The sequence below is a fragment of the Pteropus alecto genome, unplaced genomic scaffold (genome assembly GCF_000325575.1).
Source record: "Pteropus alecto unplaced genomic scaffold, ASM32557v1 scaffold126, whole genome shotgun sequence".
Lineage (NCBI taxonomy): Eukaryota > Metazoa > Chordata > Mammalia > Chiroptera > Pteropodidae > Pteropus > Pteropus alecto.
In genome coordinates, this window is record NW_006439187.1 from 807,413 (window position 1) to 814,757 (window position 7,345).

The window sequence follows — 7,345 nt, forward strand, 5'->3', positions numbered from 1 at the left end:
TGGTACTAGCATAGGAATAGATATATAGATCAGTGGAATAGAATTGAGAGTCCAGAAGTAAAATCCCATGTCTACGGTCAACTTATTTTTGACAAGTTTGTCAAGACCATTCAATGATGGAAAGAAAATTTTCAACAAATGGTTTTGGGACAACTTGGATCATATACAAAAATGAACTCAAGGTTCCAGTCAAAGTGGACTAGGTAAAAGTAGGGATTGCAGTCTATGGCCATGCCACCCTGAACGTGCCCAATCCCATCTGATCTTGGAAACTAAGCAGGGTTGGGCCTGGTTAGTACTTGGATGGGAGACCACCTAGGAATACCAGGTGCTGTAGGTGTTAAAAAAAAAGTAGGGATTGCCTCCTCCCAGAAATGCATTAAAATTACAACCAAATTTTAAACTAACAACATGGAAGACCACCTGAAGTCTAGTTGATCATAACAAATACATCTGAATATATAAAGAAAAGCTACATTGAGACCAATAAGAGAGGCAGAGACATGAAGCAGGCTGGTCCCATACCCAAGTGTGGCAGTCGAGCACTGGGAGGGAGAGTGTGGCTTAAGAGGCCCCACAAAGGGAATAAAATGCCTGAGCCCTACATAGGGCTCCCTAGCCCAGGGTTTCAGTCCCAGGAAGGAAAGTTACTACAAAATCTGACTATAAAAATCAGTGGAGATTCTGCGTGAGACAGAAGGAACTTGAAAACTCAGACATCCCCCTTAAAGGGCCTGAGCACAGATTCACTCACTTGCAGACATTCACCCCAGGTTCTGGAGGAGGGTCAGCAACATGAGAGGCATAGGACACATACGGGGAAAGACTGAGTTTGGTGGTGCCAGGGGTAGGGCTGAAAAGACAGTTGCCATTCATTGTTCCTTTGTCGAGCCACCCTCTGGGGCAGTTTACGGATGGGTACCATCTTGCCTGTGTTGAGCCCTCATCCTGCATGGCCAATTATGAAGCTGCATTAATCCAGTGAGTTCAGCCTCCTCCTCTCGTGTCTCCCTGGGATCCTTCTCCACGCAACTCACAATATGCCTGCTGTGGGCCTGTTGCCAAGCAGCCAGCCCCACCCTTAACCTTCCTTGAGCTGTGCATTCATGGGCAGGCAGCAACCCTCAGCTGGTAGCTGCCTGCATGAAGCCCGCACATTATGGGGGAGACTTTTGGTGACAAGCCACTGGTACCAGCCCAAACTGCAGTGTCTCTTGCGCAGATCACTGGCAGATAGTAGCAGGCTCTGTTGTGATCTGTGACTTTTGCAGGAGCCCCTGGGTTCAGCTCTGGGTTCAGCTCTGATATTGTCCTGACTTAATCAACTGTGTCTCCCTGAGACTCTACACCACCCAACCCACAAATTTCCCATGGTGGGCCCATTTCTGGGCAGCCAGCCCCACCCTGTGCTTTCCCTGAACCACGAATTTGACAGTAAACAAAAGCCCTCAGCTCGGGCAGCCCGCACATGGTCAGTGCATTCCAGGAGAGACATTCAGAGGCAGGCCATAAGCCACTCCCCGAGCTATGATATTTCATGAACATATCATAGGTGTCTGAAGGCCTGAGGCAGACAGCAGCTGACTTTGCCGCAATCTAAAACTTTTACAGGAAGCCACAGATTCAGCACTGGAAAAAATCCTGATTCTGCATTGGCCACGTGAAATCTGCACACCTTACACTAGTGACTTCCTAGGTCTGCAACCCACCCATCTCCCATATCAACCAAAGGGTCTTTAAACTGTGGAGTCTTACAGGTATCTGGCAGACAGCCTCAGTCTTTGCCATCCACTGGTACTTTAATTGAACCACCCCAGCACATGGTACTGGAGGAAACAAACCTGAGTTCACAGCATGCTTTCCATTTGCTACCAGACCCAGCATAGGCAGTAATAATTCGTGGATTGCTTTGTAGGTCTTAAAGGTAACTCAGAACAATCAAAGGTCTTGGCCTACATAGGAATCCCCTCCCAAGGGGCCCCAGAACTAACACACCCAGAGGCTGGCATCAGAGCACAACAGAGCACCACCTGACTAGCCTTATAAGCAGAACATCCAAAGGGTGGTCTCAATAAGTACACAACCCTGCTGAGGTGAATCCAACTGTATGGGATCAATGCTCACACAGCAGCTCATACCCTGTGGGTGTAGCCAATCCCCACAGCCAGTCAGCCTGAGAGTCACTCCCAACCACTGACATGGTAACAGCAATCAAGGTTTAGCTGCAACAGGAGAACACTCACAACCTACTCAATTAACACATTCGGAACCCTTGATCAGGGAGGCTGTGCCACTGAGCCATGCAGGACACCTACTGCATAAGGCCACCTGGCAAAGGCTGTGAGATGTAACAAATTTTCCTAACACATAGAAATAAAACAGAGAGGCAACTAAAATCAGAAAAAAAAAACCATAGACATGGTACAAATGAAACAGCAGACAAAAACTCCAGAAAAAAAATACTAAAGAAAATGGAGGCAAGCAACCTACCAGAGACAGTTCAAAATACTAGTTATAAGGATCCTTAATGAACTTAGGGGGAGAATAGTAATCTCAGTGAGGACTTTAACAGAGAGATAATAAGCATAAAAAGGACAAGGAACCTCCCTCCAAAAACAAACAAACAAACAAAAAAACAAAAAAAAAAAACCCAAAAAACAAAAGAACCACTCAAATGAAAAAACACTAGAAGAAATCAACAGTAGATTAGATAAATTGGATGATCGAATCAGTGAGTTGGAAGATAAAGTAGCAGAATACACTAAATCAGAACAGTAAAAATAAATACAAATTTTTAAAAATGAGAAAAGTTTAAGAGACCTCTGGGAAAACATTAAACACACCAATATCTGAATCATAGGGGTACCAGAAGAAGAAGAGAGAGAGCAAGGGATTCAGAACCTATTTCAAGAAATAGTGACTGAAAACTTCCCTAACCTGGTGAAGGAATAGACATACAAGTCCAGGAAGCATAAGAGTCCCAAACAAGAGGAACCCTAGGAGACCCACTCCAAGACAAAACATAATTAAAATGACGAAGAGATAATGTTTAAAGCAGCAAGAAAAAAGCATTCAGTTACCTACATGAGAGCTCCCATATGACCATCAGCTGATTTCTCAACAGAAATTTTGCAGCCCAGAAGACTGTCAAGAAATATTTAAATTGATGAAAAACAAGAACCTACAACCAAGAATATCTAGCAAAGTTATCAAATGAAATGTAAGATAAGATAAGAGCTTCTAAGTCAGGAAAAAGCTAGAGAAATTCATTACAAACAAGCCAATGTGAAAAAAAAAATGTTAAGAGCATGTCTGTTAAAAGAAAAAGGGGGAATTCTGGGAAACATGGAGGAGTAAGAGACGTTCCTGGATCTCTCCCCCTGAAACAACTATAAGCTGAACATCTAAAACTCAACAACAACAACAAAAGAAACACCCAAACTGCACACCAGCACGTCTGAGTGTGAGATCTGCATATAAGAGCTACCACAGGTCAGAACCCCAGGTTTTGGGTAGTGGACTGGGAGAAATAAAGAAGTTGCTTCTCAAAGCCTCCAGAACTCCCTGTAGGAGGAGGGGGAGGGGAGACGGCATGGCAAGTTCCCTGAATAGCCTTGCCTGGGAGAGTTATGAGTTCCACGCAGCCGGCAGCAGGGCCCAGTCATCAAGGCAGAAAGCAGAGAAGTGGCATGGGACCACAGAGAAACAACAGTTGATTTCAACTGGCCCTGGTTGCAAAACCGCAGCCCCCAACTCCTAACTCAGAGAGCCCCTTCCCACACACACCACAAGACCGATCACCGCAGAGCCCCAGGGGAATCTGAGCAAACGCTGCTGAGACTGAAGTTTCCTCTCACAGCTTCTGGAGCTACCTGCAGGAGGAGATAGAGGAGAGAAGGTGTGGCAACTTTCCGGAACAACCCTGCCTGGAAGTGCTGTGAATTTGGTGCAACTGGTGGCAGGGGCAAGTCATCAGGGCAGAAAGCAGTGAAGCGGAACAGGATCAGAAAAGAAACAACAGTTGATTTTTACCAGTGATGGTTGCAAAACAAAGACTGAGCCAAAGTACTCAACTCCCAACCCAGAGAGCGGATCCCTGCATCACTCTGAGACTGATCACCGCAGAGCCCTAGGGGAATCTGAGCAAATGCTGCTGAGACTGTAGCTGACCCTGAGAGAGACTGAAACTGAGGGCAGAGATGTGTGAGTAAATATCTTCAAGAAAATAAAAAAGGCATTATTTAGGCTTTATATAAAGCTAGGACCCAAGAGGCTTAGACACCTCCTACTGAAAACCAAAAGAAAAGTGCCTTCGTTGCAGCAGTCTAAAGAGAGACCTTTATATAATAAATCTTTCTCCAAAAAAAAGGCAGAATATATTTCCATTAACGCTTAGGTGGAGAAAGAGCCCATTATACACCATGAACAGCCAAGGTGACAAGGCATCTCAGAAAGAAAGAGAAAAATCTCCAGAAAATAAACTTACAAACATGAAAATATGCGACTTAAATGGCAGAATTCAGGATGATATTTCTGAAAAAACTCAGTGAATTCTGAAATGAGTCATATCAACAATTTCAGAAATTGAAAAAAAAAACAACTAGATGAGCAGAACAAGGAGATTGAAACCCTCAAAAAGAGAATAGATCTTCTGGAGATAAAAAATACACTGCAAGAGTTGAAAAATAAAATCTCAAGCTTGGGAAATAAAGTCGACCAAATGGAGAAAAGGATCAGTGACATCAAAGACAGAAATCTAGAATAAATTAGAAGGAAGAAGAGAGAAATCAAAGAATGAAAAATAATGAAAGAGAAATTCAAGAAATAGCTGATACCATCAGGAGAAGAAACATAATAATGAGCATTATCAAAAGCAAGGAAAAGGAACAGGGAATGGACATCATTTTCAGACAAATAGTTGATGAGAATTTCCCAAATCTAAGGAGTGAATGCAGCTTGGAATTCAAGAAGTCAACAGAACACCCAATTATCTCCTCAAAAAGGCCTTCAACAAGACACATTGAATTAAAGTTCTCAAAAATCAACGACAAAGATAGAATTCTCAGGGCGACCAGGGAGAAGAAAACAGTAACTTTAAAAGGAAACCCATTATATTATCCTCAGACTTCACGACGCAAACTTTACAAGCCAGAAAGGAATGGAATCAAATATTTAAACTATTAATTGAAAGGAACTACCAGCCTAGAATAATGTATCCAGCTAAGCTCTCCTTTAGATATGATGGAGAAATTAATACCTTTCCAGACACACAAAAAATTGAGGGAATTCTCCACTACGAAGCCTGCACTACAGGAAATACTGAAAAGGGTCAACTCACCTAAAACAAAATGACAAAAAAAAAACAAAAAACAAACAAAACATAATTAGTAGTAAAGTGAGTATCAAGCAAATAGAAGCAGAAGAGTGCAATCTTTACCAAGGTCAGGGTATTATAAGCTTAAAAATGAGGAAAAGAATTGCTATAGAAAGATAGTAATCAACATTTAGCAAATATAGGGACATTTTGAGATGACAATGATGAAAAAGGGAGTATTCAAAGATGCAATTACACAAAGGGGAATGGAGAAAAGGCACGTGTAGAAGAAAATGCACGACTGAATATATATAATTATCCTTTTCATGTTTGTAATGGTAACTACATGCCAAAGATTCAGAACTGAAGTATATAACATAAATCAAGAAGAACCAGAGGTAAAAACAACAAACGCCAACAAAAAACAAAAACAAAAACAAAAAACAGAAGCACAAGGACAAGAATGCAATGGAAACACCAAGCTACCAGAAAGCAAAACATAAAATGGCTGTAAGAAGACCTCATATTTCAATAATCATCCAAAATGTAAAAGGACTGAACACACCAATAAAAGGCACAGAGTTGCAGAATGGAACAAAAAACAAAACCTAACCACAGGCTGCCTCCAGAAGACACATCTTAGCTCCAAAGACAAATGTGGACTCAAAGTGAAAAGGTGGAAAATGATATTTCAAGCAAATGGCATCCAGAGAAAAGTGGGAGTAGTGGTACTAATATCAGAGAAGTAGACTTCAAAATAAGAAAAACGAAAGAAAGATATGGAGGGACACTTCATAATGGTAAAAGGAATCATACATCAAGAAGAGAAAACACTTATTAATATCTATGCTCCCAATAAGGAAGCATATGTAAAGCAATTACTAACAGAAGTAAAGGTAGAAACAGACCAAAACACTATCATAGTAGGGGATTCTAATTAACCCACTGTCGGATATGGATAGATCATCAAAACAGAAAATCAATAAGGAAATAATATCCTTAAATGACACATTAGACCAGTTGGACATAATTAACATTTACAAAGCCTTCCATCCCAAAACAGCTGCTTATACATTCTTCTCTAGTGCACATGAAACATTCTCTAGAATCAACCACACAGCCTCAACAAATAAGAGGGTTGAAATCATACCAACCATATTCTCTGATCATAATGCTTTGAAACTAGAGATCAACTGCAAAAAGAAAGCAGGAAGAACCATAAATATATGGTTAAACGACATGCTATGGAAGAATAACCGGGTCCAGGAAAAAATAAAAAAAGAGATCAAGAGATAGAGAGAAACAAATGATAATGATAGTACAACACATCAAAATTTATGGGACATGGCGAAAGTGGTCATAAGAGGAAAGTTCATATCGTTACAGGCCTATCTCCAAAACCAAGAACGAGTCCAAATAAACAACCTAATGCTTCATCTTTAAAAAAACTAGAAAAAGAAGAATAAATGAAGCCCAAAGTCAGCAAAAGAAATTATTAAAATTAGAGCAGAAATAAATGAAATTTAAAACAACAACAACAAAAAACAATAGAAAAAATAAATACGAGAAAGAGCTAGTTCTTCGAGAAGGTTAAAAAAAAATGACAAACCCCTGGCTAGACTCACTAAAGAAAAAAGAGAAAGGACACAAATAAACAAAATCTGGGATGAAAGAGGGGAAATTACAACTGACATCACAGAAATACAAAGAATCATGCAAAAATACTATGAAAAAGTATACAATAACAAATTTAATAACCTAGAAGAAATGGACCAGTACTTAGAAAACTATAATCTTCCTGAATCAAGACGATCTGCAAAATTTAAATAGACCGATCTGCACTATGGAAGTTGAAACAATCATCAAAAACCTACCATAAAGTAAAAGTCCAGGACCAGATGGCTTCACCAGTGAATTCTACCAAACATTCAAAGAAGATTTAATGCCTATTCTCCTCAAACTCTGCCAAAAATATCGAAGAGGAGGTAATACTTTCCATCTCATTTCATGAGGCCAATATTACTCTGATAC

The 7,345-nt window shown here is 40.6% G+C and overlaps 1 non-coding gene across 1 annotated transcript; it reads left to right on the forward strand.

The window, feature by feature from the left end:
- Nucleotides 1-221: 221 nt before the first annotated feature.
- LOC112483206 lies at nt 222-340 on the forward strand. The gene has a single exon (XR_003047538.1). It is a non-coding gene; the product is annotated as a 5S ribosomal RNA (ribosomal RNA).
- Nucleotides 341-7,345: the final 7,005 nt, after the last annotated feature.